This window comes from Myotis daubentonii, chromosome 3, assembly GCF_963259705.1.
Source record: "Myotis daubentonii chromosome 3, mMyoDau2.1, whole genome shotgun sequence".
Taxonomy (NCBI): Eukaryota; Metazoa; Chordata; class Mammalia; order Chiroptera; family Vespertilionidae; genus Myotis; species Myotis daubentonii.
In genome coordinates this window covers 134,818,849-134,832,900 of record NC_081842.1, presented here as the reverse complement: position 1 = coordinate 134,832,900, position 14,052 = coordinate 134,818,849, and positions in this window count along the sequence as shown.

The window sequence follows — 14,052 nt, the reverse complement described above, 5'->3', positions numbered from 1 at the left end:
TCACTATGCTTTAATTATGTTCAATTTGTAACAATGAAAATACATCCTGCATATCAGATATTTACATTACGATTCATAACAGTAGCAAAATTACAGTTATGAAGTAGCAATGAAAATAATTTTATGGTTGGGGATCACCACAACATGAGGAACTGTATTAAAGGGTTGCAGCATGAGGAACTGTATTAAAGGGTTGTGGCATTCTCTGATCGATGCTCCTCTGTCTCTGGATCTGCTTTTGTTCATCAGTTTATGTTGTTCATTATATTTCATAAATGAGTGCGATCATGTGGTATTTATCTTTTTCTGATTGGTTTATTTAACTTAGCATAATGCTCTCCAGCTCCATCCATGCTGTTGCAAATGGTAAGAACTCCTTTTTTACCGCAGCGTAGTATTCCATTGTGTAGATGTACCACAGTTTTTTAATCCACTCATCTGCTGATGGGCACTTAGGCTATTTCCAAATCTTAGCTATGGTGAATTGTGCTGCTATGAACATAGGAGTGCATATATTCTTTCTGATTGGTGTTTCTAGTTTCTTGGGATATATTCCTAGAAGTGGGATCACTGGGTCAAATGGGAGTTCCATTTTTAGTTTTTTGAGGAAACTCCTTACTGTTCTCCACAGTGGCTCCACCAGCAGTGCACGAGGGTTCCTTTTTCTCCACATCCTCGCCAGCACTTGTTGTTTGTTGATTTGTTGATGATAGCCATTCTGACAGTTGTGAGATGGTACTGCTGTTACATATTTCTTGGGAAGATGAAGAGAGAGGTGGGAACGGTACTAATGATGTGACCTATTATAATAGAAAATAATAAATAATATATAAAATTGATAAATGGAGAAACTTCAGACAAAGTATGTTATTTAGAAATATGAATGTAAATAACAGATGAAACAAAAAGGTTGAAAGTCTGGGAGTATGGGGGAATAGTGGGATTAGAGAATGATGTTTTTCATTATAAAACATATTACTGTTTGAGTGTATATATTACATTGATAAAATAAAATTTCATTAAGAAAAGAAATACTGCCTGACTGGTGTGGCTCTGTGGTTGAGCACTGACCTATGAACCAGGAGGTTATGATGTGATTCCTGGTCAGGGCACATGCCCTGGTTGTTGGCTCTATCGCCTCTCCCTTCCTCCCTGAAATCAATAAAATATATTAAAAAAAAGAAAAAGAAAAAAAGGAAATATTTCCCATAAGCACCACCTTTTCTTCACATTTCTCTTCAACTGCTTTTTAAATTTTCTCTTTGAAGAATACTTTTAGCTAATTCTTTCTACTTAGTCTATGAAATATAAAAGTAAATATGAAGTATTAAAATCACTAGCTTAGTAAAAAATTTTAATTGTGTTAAGTACATTTCAGAGAGAATGGTTAAAGATTTCAGTGTTGCCCAGCTGGTGTGGCTAAGTGGTTGAGGATCAACCTATGAACCAGGAGGTCAGGGTTTGATTCCTGGTCAAGGCGCATGCCTGGGTTTCAGACTTGATCGCCAGTGTGGGTTGTGCAGGAGGCAGTTGATCAATGATTCTCTCTCATCATTGATGTTTCTATCACTCATTCCTTCCTCTCTGAAATCAATAAAAATATATTTTAAAAAAATATTTTTAGTGTTGCCTTGATGTTTAGATTTTTAAAAATAAAACACTTATGGGGGAAATGTTCAATTTGCTATTATCTGCAGACATGCATTTTACCACCCAAAACAAGAGGAAGTACATTGAAGAAAAACTAATATATGAGTTCAGAAAATTTATGGATTGTTTTTTGGCTAGATGTTACATTTTGGCCAGTCAATGACTCATTTTGAATACAGTTCTATACCTCATGAGTAAACTCATGACAGACATTAGCAACAATAAAAAAGTCACTAAACATACAAATATACTAGGTGTACCAGTTAATAATGCATATTTTTTCCAAAAGATGGTGTTACACATATGTTGATATATATGCGATTTGATATGTTTGCTATTTTGTTGTATTGACAACAAGCTTCAAAACTTCATATGTCAAATTTTCTGAAGGTGTTAACATCATAGATATTTTTACACTTAAAAATGTCGAATTTTGTGCCAAAAAAGAGCATTTGCGGGAAATTTTAATTCATTACTTTATTTTGAAGAAAAGTGCTGCTGAAAGTTATCACATACTTCGGGAAGCTATGGTGAACATGCTCCATCTCAAGATACTTGTGAACGCTGGTTTAAATGCTTTAAAAGTGATGATTTCGATGTGAAAGACAAAGAATGTCCAGGTCAAATTGAACCACACTTTGATCGTAAAACAACCAGAGTGGGCCAAAGGACACAGCAAAATAATTTTGCTTCATGATAACGCACCATCACACACTTCAAAACAAGTTAAAGACAAGTTAAAAAGACCTTGCCAGGGAAGTATTAACCCACCCGCTGTGTTCACCAGACCTTGCTCCTTCAGATTAGCACTTGTTCCGATCGATGGCACACGCACTTTCTGAGCAGCACTTCGAAACATACAAAGGAGTGGAAAATTGGGTCTCTGAATGGTTTGCCTCAAAACAAGAAAAGTTCTATTGGGACGGTATCCACAAATTACCTGAAAGATGGGAGAAATGTGTAGCTAGGGAAGGACATTACTTTGAATAAAGCACTTTTGATGCTTCTCATGAAATTATTGTGTTTTCTTTGATTACAAAGTCTGCATTATTAACCGGTACACCTGGTATTATTATAGATGACTACTTTCTCAGTGCTTGACTCACAGTTGCCATTAAACAGACAAATCTGACATGGAATGGGCGGTGCACATTGAAAATGAGTTGCTGAGCCCACCGTAACGGTTTTAGTTATACTTTTGTATGGATGGTTCCTACTTAACATTACTGTGTTAAGTGATTGGACAGGATAGACGAGGAGTGGTCCAGACTGGGACTTCACACATACAAGATGCATTCACTCTAATCAGATGAGTAAGTCTATCAAGAATCAGAAAGATAAAGGCAGTTTATACAAGCTAAGGGAGACATATCCTGGGTCCAAAGGCCAGTATGATAGGGATGAAGGACTCCGGCAAAGCCCCTGGGATACAAGGAGTCAGGAACCTGGCAGGTGATATGTGAGAGCAAAGGGAAGCAGTAGCAAGCCAATGTATGCCCGAACCGAAGCCTCCTGGTATCTCCAGGTATCTTCCCATGGTCTTGGTGGTACAGAAGATGGATCTGCTCTGTGAAGGTAAAAGGACCACCTGACCAGTGTGGGAGAGTGAGAGAGCCAGGAAGACGTGCTTTTGGAAACCGGATAGTCAGGACCATCTTCCACGGTAAATATGGGGGAGCTATAGACACAAGGGGAAGTTAAGCTGCTTTTTAAAGTTGTAAACTTTTTCAATCTATTTTCCCACCCAAGACAAGTAGGATGTAGTCATAGAGAAATAAGATGAACCCCAGCCCTAAAATAGCAATTCTTGAGACAATTCTCTTGTTCTCCATTAGACCCACAAATTCAGTTCTGGAAAATAGACCAGGCAGTTCTACCTCCTATTAATATAAATCCTCTTTCTATTGTCTGTCTTCAACCCTAAGTGTATGATGGTACCCCATTAGAGTACAGGCCAAATTTCATTGTAGCAAATCCTCAAAGAATGTCCTGGAATTGGCTGCATCAAATATTGCTTGAACTAAGAGGGCTATTGGCTAAAGATCCAGATTCTTATGATGATGGCATCCATTTAATGTTCTTTGATCTGTGATAATATTAGTGATTAGGCAGAGAAAACCTTATAGATGATTTTTTTATGCTATCATTTATTGAACCTGGCTAGATTTAACTTTTTTTTTTTCTGAACCCAGGTCTGAATTTTGGCTTTGGGTCAGATTTTCTTGCCAGTTTCTCAGGCACTGACTCCATGCTATGGTGTTTGGATTGCAAATATTGCAAGGGAATGCTTAAACACAAACAAAATGTCTCACAAATTAAATGTCATAGTGCAGTTTGCTTCCTGAAACTCAGAAAGAGGAGCCAGAGGCCCGGGCTCCATGCCCAGCTCTTCCACCGACATTCAAGGTGACCTTGGTGGGGGAGGGTGAATGATTTAACTGTTTCCTGTTTCCTGCCCGATGACACTTGGGAGCACTGCAAACACATCCCTGAGGTTTTTAGGTTCTTCGCAGAATTTTGACGGGTGATGGTATGGAGTTACATGACGCTCTTTTCCCTTTCCTCTGTCCACTTGTTTCTATGATGCCCTCTGGGGGGGTGGGTATTAACAAGGGGTGCTAGATATTAGGCAGTTCTGATATTAATGCTATCAACGACAGCATCATCTCCCAGAAGAAAAAGCAATGAGTCAACATATGCAATGTTTATTCTTGTATGTATCATTTTCAACCAATTTGCAAGAAAATCTGTTTCTCCTGTAAAATAAGCCAAGCATTACCACGGCACATAAGAAGTGACAGTTTTCCATCTCCTGTAGTGAACTGAGTAAGAACTTGAACTAGAGTTAGACTGACTGGATAACCTCACTTTGGCAAGTTCCTTAACTGATCTGTGCCTCAGTTTCCTCTTAGGTAAAACTGTACCTATTGTACAAGCTTGTGGTGAGGACAAATTAACTCATACATTTACAGTGCTTGGAACCATGCCTGGCACTTTGTAAGCATTTGATAAATGCTAACCACTATTGTTGTCAGTCTCCTTGTTATTAATATGATTAGTCCTAGGATAGAGCACATGCTGTTAAATTTGCAAAACAAAGAGAAATTGGTTGTCCAAAGTAAGAATGTCAGTTACAAAAAAGGGATGTGTTGCTTTGAATCTCAAGAAGGTGGGAAGAGGCAATAAATCATGGTCAGTCAACAGAGAAGGGGTCAGGTCATGGTTAAATGCTCTCCAAGAATCATCTGGACAACATTAAGCACTTTATGATATTACCAAATTTTGTACTCAAAGCAGCAGTGTCTCTTGCTATGCTGAAACCAAAAAACTCAGCTTTGACCAGGAGAAAAGGTTAAATTCGGATTAGGGATGCAGCCTAACCAGGTGGTTGCCTTCAATGCGGTGCATAGGCTCACAGCAGCTGTATCCAGCCAGTAACCAAATGTGTGCTGCGCTCCAATTAGATCAGGAATGTTTGCAGCCACTTTCCTCCTCAATACGGCCATTTCCCCCCTTTATTAGAACTAACCAGTACACCCAGGGCTCAGCCAGATTCAGTGTTCAGATTGGCGAGAGCTCAACCCATAACCCTAAAAGTGCCTTTTCATGACTGACACTCTTCATGCCTCCAGGAAATGCTTCTCGACAGTTCTGCCCAATGTCCTTGAAAGAGGAGGTGAGTGTATCTGAACGCTGTGGACATTTTTGGGTTGTGTCCCTCCTGTCAACAGAGACAAACACTGCTTCACAGTGGAGGGAGAATTTAAGTGGTAGAATCATTTGAGGGAGAGAAAAGACAAATTAATGAACTTAATCAAGCTCTTCTTTCTTGTACAACAAAGCGTGATTTCCCAGGGTCGCCCAGCATCCATTTTCTTGCTTCTATTCTGGCTCGAGTCTGTGGTTCTGGAGGCACCCAGGAATTAGCAAAGTCTTTTCGAGAGTTGTAAATAGTGGCTAAGAGCCATTTTGCTATGTTAAACAATTCATATTACTTAAAATGTATGTGTAATATGAGATGTAGCCTGAGTGCTATCAATTCTTTATGTTGGCAACTAGATGGATATTAATAGGGTAATGAATAGTTTTCTAACAATACTTAATAAAATTTAAAATTGTTATTTAAACATTTGATGCAGATTAATTATAATTTTTATTTAAATAATTATACATTTTGGTTTCATAAATCATAATTTCTATTTTCCTTGTAGTATGACAGATAATTTTAAATAATTTAGAAGATGAGTAACTTAAAAATATAAAAATCATTAAAAATTTTAATGTAAACATTTATTTCAATTTTAGGTAAAAATACATTAATATTTTCACACATTACAAACAATTACATTTTTAATCCTTTGGTTTATTTTTGAATTTAGAACAAATTATATAAAAATCTTTATTATAGCAATGTTACTAGTGTTTTTGCTGAAATGAAAGCAAGAAAAAGAAAATACATAGAATGCATACATAATAATGCATGAACTGTGTATTTTATTGCTCAGCTAAACATTATCAACCTACTTATAGGATATTAAGACATCCACAATTATATGAATTTATTTTCTTTGATTTTTTGATATTTTAGATAATAATTTTTAACCATTTAAGAACTATAGCTTTGTACATTTTTTAAATGTCATTCTAAATGTAGATTTGTTAAGATAGGAGGCTAGCCAGTCAATTCTCTTCATTTGTGGTAGTTGTATTCTATAAAGTCCCTTAGAACACAGAATTGGCTAATACTGAACTATTGTAATAGATCAATAGGTTCTTGTAAGCCTCTGGTTATAATATTTTTGTCAACCAATCAATGCATAACCTTATTTTATGTGTGTTTTTGTTTAGAGATACCCTGTTTAAAATATATCCTATATAATAAATAGGTAATATGCAAATTGACTGTCATGCCCTCGAACAAGATGGCTGCCCCATGTGGTCAAAGGTGGCCACCCCCATGTGGTCACAAGATGGCCACCGCAAGATGGCTGGCAGGGGAGGGCAGTTGTGGGTGATCAGGCCAGCAGGGGAGGGCAGTTAGGGGTGACCAGGCCTGCAGGGGAGGGCAGTTGGGGATGACTGGACTGGCAGGGGAGGGCAGTTGGGGGAAACTGGGCCTGCAGGGGAAGGCAGTTGGGGGTGACCGGGCCAGCAGGGGAGGACAATTGGGGGTGACCAGGCCTGCAGGGGAGGGCAGTTGGGGGGGCCAGGACTGCAAGGAAGGGCAGTTGGGGGCAACTGGGCCTGCAGGGGAGGGCAGTTGGGGGCGACCGGACTGGCAGGAGAGGGCAGTTGAGAACAACTGGGCCTGCAAAGAAGGGCAGTTGGGGGTGAGCAGGCCTGCATGGGAGGGCAGTTGGGGGCAATCGGGCTGGCAGGGGAGCAGTTAGGTGTCAATCAGGCTGGCAGGGGAGTGGTTAGGGGTGATCGGGCTCTCAGGCAGAAGTGGTTAGTGGCCATCAGGCAGGCAGGCAGGTGAGCGGTTGGGAGCCAGCAGTCCCGGATTGTGAGAGGGATGTTTGACTCCCTGTGGGATCGGGCCTACACCGGCAGTTAGACATCCCCTGAGGGGTCTCAGATTGGAGAGGGTGCAGGCTGGGCTGAGGGACAACCCTCCCTCAGTGCATGAATTTCATGCACAGGGCCTCTAGTATTTACATAATTGATTCATTAACATTGAATTTATGGCCAGTAACACCATAACCCATGCCTGAAAGAAGCTCATCTAACACACATTTAAGGCACTTAGAAATCCTAGGCAGCACTTAAGGACTATATTTGGAAGCCATTTTAAATAGTGAGACTTCCAACAAAAAGCATAACGAGGTGGAAAATGTGGCATTAGATAGACCATAAAAAGACACTTGTTTGCAGTATGAGAGCTGAAACAAGATGCAGAGCATCACTTTGTTCAGCTTCAGCTGGGAATGCACATGCAACACACCTGGTTTCCTCTGTGTGTGTGTTCACCGATGACTGCAAAAGCACTACAAGCGTTGATTTTGGGTTACAAATTAATTTTAGCAAGTAGGAAAATTAGCAAATACAGACTTTGCAAATAATGAGGATCAGAGGTACACATTTTATATAACAGTTTGCTAACTTGATTTATAATTTTAAATATTTAGTTATACTGTACATCAACTTCTGTTTATACTTTTTGGCCACATAAATGTGAAGAATGGGACTGAATTAACAGGAACTTCCTAGATAAGAGAGTTATAAATAAAATATGGGGGGAAATGGGCTCAGTGTGTGGGTAAGTGTGGGAGAGTACGTGCTGAGATCTTGGTAAATCCCTTTACATATCACTCGTATATGATAACAAGTGGCTAAATATCAGAATTTGGCAACTGGGACACAACATTTGTTGCTAAAGTACATATTTTGGTATGTTTGATACATTTAATTAAATATCACAAGAGAAATCATTCATTTTAGAATAGAGTTTTTAAAAAACTTGTTTTTGTTAACATTTGTTTAAATGCTAACCCAAATCTGCTGCAGCCAGTACTCTAAAGAAGTTTTAAAAGAACCCAAAATTCACTTTCCTGTTTTTCCAACTGCATCATAGTTTTCTTTTATTTTTATTTCTTTTCAAAAAATATATTTTTATTTATTTCAGAGAGGAAGGGAGAGGGAGAGAGAGATAGAAACATCAATGATGAGAGAGAATAATTGATTGGCTGTCTCCTGTGTGCCTCCTACTGGGGATTGAGCCCACAATCTGGGCATGTGCTCTGACCAGGAATTGAACCATGACATCCTGGTTCATAGGTCAATGCTCAACCACTGAGCAACACTGGCTGGGCCATAGTTTCAATATTTAATAAATGTGTCTCTTGGCACCAGTCAAAGAAGAAAGTGTTTTATAATCAAGCAAGGAGACATGTATTAGTTGTTGATTTTATACTAGTAATTGTAAATATTTTTGTGCCAGTGGTTTAAAAGAAATGATTCATAGATGCGTAGAATGGACACAAGAAATTAGGTAAAGATAACCAGAACCAAGTAACTCTTTCGAAATGGCCTTCAAAACTGGCCCCAGAGAACTTTAATGTCTCAGATGACAGCAGTGAAGAAAGGAATTTGTAAATCAGCTAGCTGGTTAGAGGATGTCATAACCATGGTAACCATGGATGAAAGTGTGTGTGTGTGTGTGTAAGAGTGTGAAAGAGAACGAGAAAGAAGATGGATGGATATAGAACTAATAGATGGTGTGCACAAGTCAACTGGACAGATGTTTAAGAAAAATGTTATCTGTAGTCCCATTTGTATATTTATGCTTTTGTTGCCTGTGCTTTTGATGTCATATACAAGAAATCTTTCATACATAAAAGGAAACAATTAATACAGTGAAAAGTCAGCCTATGAAATATGAAATAGGAGAAAATATTTGTAAATCTTCAAATATCTGATAAGGAGTTAACATCCAGAACATATAAAGAACTCCTACAACTCAATAACAAAGTAACCTGATATAAAAATGGGCAAACTATTTTAATATACATACTCCAAAGAACATATTCACATGGCCAACAAGCATATAAAAAGATGTTCAACATGAATAATTATTAGAGAAATGCAAATCAAAACCCAATAATATCACCTCACACTCAATGGGAAGGATATATAAACTAACAACCCAGAAAATAACAAGTGTTGGATGTAGAGACTTTAGAACCCTTATGCACTATGCACTATGGTGGGAATGCAAAATTATGCAACCACTGTGGAAAACAATATGTAAGTTCCTCAAAAATTAAACATAGAATTACCATATCACCTAGGAATCCCACTTCTAGGTATATACCTAAAACTGAAAACAGGATCTTGAAGAGATATTTCACACCATTTTCTTTGCAGTATTAGTCACAGTACCCAAGAGGTGAAAATGACTTGAATGTTCATTGTTGGATAAATGGATAAAGAAGATGTGATCATATATATATATGGCGTAATATGCTAATTAGACAGGACAGCCAAACGACCTTCAGGACATCCTTTCAGATGTCCTTCCGGACAACCTTCCGGACAAAGCCGCAGCTGTGAGGGCTGAGGCAAGTCACCACGGCTTCGAGGGCCTAGCCCCTTGCATGAATTTCATGCATCAGGCTATATATATATATATATATATATATATATATATATATATTCCACAATGCAATACTATTCAGCCTTAAAAAACAAGAAAATCCTACCATATATCCTCCTTGAGGATATTATGCTAAGTAAAATAAGCCAGTTACAAAAAGACAAATACTGATTTCATTTATATGAGGAACCATAATCATCAAACTCATAGAAACAGAAAGTAGAATGATGGTTGCCAGGGCTAGGGGGAGGGGAAAATGGACAGTTGTTCAATGGAAATACAGTTTCAGTTTTGCAAAATAGAAAAGTTCTGGAGATTTGTTGCACATATACTTACTATACACTGAATACTTAAAAATGATAAAATGTTCCTAGCTGGTTTGGCTCAGTGGATAGAGCATTGGCCTAAAGGCTGAAGGGTCCCAGTTGATTCTGGTCAAGGGCACAAGCCCAGGTTGTGGGCTCGATCCCCAGTAGGGGGCATGCAGGAAGCAGCCAGTCAATGATTCTCTTTCATCATTGATGTTTCTAACTCTCTCTACCTCTCCCTTCCTCTCTGAAATCAATAATATATATATATATATATATTTAAAAAGGTAAAATAATAAATCTTATGTTACTTGATATTTACTACAATTAAAATAAAAATATTATATAAAAATTACAAGCCACCTGTAAAAGACTAGGTGGTATTGGTCTACTTTCCAACTTGGTCTTTATGAAACAAAATAAATCCACAGAAATCTCTGACCCTTAGAAAATTTTTCCTTATGTGAAGGAAGAAGCAATTTGAGTCAATATAGTGAACTGAGTTGTTGTTTACTGGGTGTGCTCAAAACAGGCTGAAAGATCCATTAGTAGGAAACTTGTGAAAAGGGCTTTAGTCTTGAATGTATGATGAAAATATACTGTCTTCAAGATCAACACCATCATTATCTATAACTAGGGGCCTGGTGCACGAAATTCGTGCACTGGGTGTGTGTGTGGGGGGGAGTGTCCCTCAGCCCAGCCTGCCCCCTCTCACATATTGGGAGCCCTCAGGCGTTGACCCCCATCACCCTCCAATCACAGGATCGGCCCCTTGCCCAGGCCTGACGCCTCTGGCCTAGGCGTCCGGCCCGGGCAGCGGGGACCTGCAGTGGCAGCGGCCCCATGATCGTGGTCTTCGCTTTAGGCCCAGGCAAGGGACCCCTAGCTCCTGGGACTGCCAGCTTCAACCGTGCCCAGCTCCCATCGCTGGCTCCACCCCTACTTCCTGCTTTCACTGGCCAGGGCGGAAAGGGCACCTGATTCTCCGATCATGGCTGGGGGGCAGGGCAAAGGCAGCCCCAGGGCCGCCTTTGCCCTGCCCCACAGCTCTTAGCTCCCCCCTGGGTTTCCAATCACTGTCAGTGGCAGGGGGCTTCTTCCTGCTTTCCCTTTTGCCTCCCTGCATTGTGCCTACATATGCAAATTAACCGCCATCTTGTTGGCTACCCTGATTAGCCAATGAAAAGGGTAGCTCGTACGCCAATTACCATTTTTCTCTTTTATTAGTGTTGATGATTCTGTCTTTAAGTTTTTTTTCTTCACTTTGGTGTAGTATTCAGAATTTGTCTTAATGCTAACTTACTTTTCATCACAGCAAAGCAATGCCAATTTATTTTTAAGTAATTTAAAATTACTATGTAATATCTCAATCTGCAATGAATTACTGTACCAGTGTAATACAGTGTTTTTCAGAGAAAATCTCTAAGTATTGAGTCAGGTCCTTGTTATCTAGGAAAATTTTAAAGTAATATCAGTAATTGGAATTTTGTCTTCATTGAAAATAGTGGCATTAGGATAACCTAAAGGAACTATCACATTTGGAACATATTTCATGAAGCTACTTTTTATGGGACAGGAAAATACAATCATAATGAAAGAATTAGGAAAATTTCATTTGACTGGCTATGCTTAGGAATCTAATGGCTCATGTGGGTCATGGTTAGTTCTCCTTACTAATTGTCCTCATCTTGGTGGTATTAGTTATCCATTGCTGTCTCTCAAATTAGTTTAAAATTTAGATGTTTAAAAATAACACTATTTTGTATCCTGCTACTTTGCCTAATTCATTTATTAGATTTAGTAGTGCTTTTTATGACATCTTTAGGGTTTTCTATGTATAATATCATGTCAACTGTGAATAATGACAGCTTTACTTTTTCCTTCCCAATTTGGATGCCTTCTATTTCTTCTTCTTGTCTGATTGTTTTGAGTAGCACTTGCAGTACTATGTTAAATCAGTAGTGTTTTTATGCACCAATAATGAACTATCAGAAAGAGAAACTAGGAAAACAATTCAATTTACTATTGCAACAACAAAATAAGATACTAGAATTAAATTTAACTATGGAGATAAAAGACCTGTAGTCATAAAACTGTAGGACATTGAAGAAACAAATAAAGGAAGATACAAACAGGTGGGAGCATATACCATATTAATGGATTAAAAGAATTAACCTCTTTAAAATGTCCATACTACTTAAAGCAATCAATGCAATTCCTATTAAAATAACAATGGCACACTTCACAGATATAGAACAAATGTTCCAAAAATTTATATGGAACCCAAAGAGAGCCCAAATAGCCTTGGAAATTTCGAGAAAGTTGGAGGTATCACAATACCAAATATCAAACTATACTACAAGACCATTGTAATAAAAAAACCTGGTGCTGGCATACGAACAGGCATATAGCTCAGTGGAACAGAACAGAGAGCCCAGAAATTAATGCATACATCTATGGTCAATTAATATCTGACAAAGGAAGCAAGAGAATACAATAGAGCAAAGACAGTCTCTTCAATAAATAGTGTTGGGAAAATTGGACAGGTACATGCAAAAAATGGAACTAGACCACCAACTTACACCGTACACAAGAATAAACTCAAAATGGGTAAAAGACTTAAATGCAAGTTGTGAAAACATAAAAATCCTACAAGAAAACATGGCAGTAAAATCTCAGATATCTCTCATAGCAATATTTTTGTTGATATATCTCCTAGGACAAGAGAAATAAAGGGAAAAATAAACAAATGGGATCTACATCAAACTAAAAAGCTTCTGCACAGCAAAAGATACCAACATTAAAATGAAAAGGGAACCCACTGAATGGGAGAACATATTTGCCAATGATACATCTGATAAAGGGTTAATATCCAAAATATATAAAGAACTCATACAATACAACAAAAGGAATGCAAACAATCCAATTAAAAAATGGGCAAGGGACTTAAATAGACACTTCTCCAAAGAGGACATACAGATGGCTAAGAGACATCCTATATAATAAAAGCCCAGAGACCATAACGGCAGAATGACCAGAACAACCGTTTGACCAGTCACTGTGAGATGCACTAACCACCTCTGAGTCCCTTTCCCCGGCCAACAGGCTCTGATCGCCAATGGTGAATGGAGACCAGAGAGATGCAAATAAAAACTACAATGAGGTATCACCTCACATCTGCCAGAAAGACTACCATGAGTAAATCAACAAATAACAAGTGCTGGCAAGCATGTGGAGAGAAAGGAAGCCTAGTACACTGCTGGTAGGAATGCAGACTAGTGAAAAACAGTGCGGAATTTCCTCAAAAAATGAAACTGCCATTTGACCAATGATTCCACTTCTAAGAATATATAATAATAAAAACATAATATGCAAACTGACCAAACGGCTGAACAGCAGAACGACTGTCCAGACGACCTTCCAGATGACCTTCCAGACGAAGCTGCAGCTGCGAGGGCCAAGGTAGCCATTGGGGCTGCAAGGGCCAAAGCAGCCGGGGCTGCAAAGGCCTATACTTGTATGAATTTCATGCATCAGGCCTCTAGTATATCCTAAGAATTCTGAAAAACCAATTAGAAAGAATATATGCACCCCTATGCTCATAGCAGAGTTATTTACAATAGCTAAGATCTGGAAACAGCCCAAGTGCCCATACTATATAATAAAAGGCTAATATGCAAATCAACCAAACTATGGAATGAATGGTCACTATGATGTGCACTGACCACCAGGGGATAGATGCTCATTGCAGGAGCTTCCCCCTGGTGGTCAGTGCACTCCCCCTGTGGGAGCGCCACTGAACCAGAAGCCTGGCTCACAGCTGGCGAGAGCAGCAGCCATGGTGGGAACCTCTCCTGCCTTTGCGGCAGAGCTAAGGATTTGTGACTGCTGGCTTAGAGCCTAAGCCGGCAGTGGGACATCCCCCGAGGGCTCCTGTGAGAGGGTGCAGGCCAGGCTGAGTGAATAACCCCCAAGTGCATGAATTTCGTGCACGGAGCC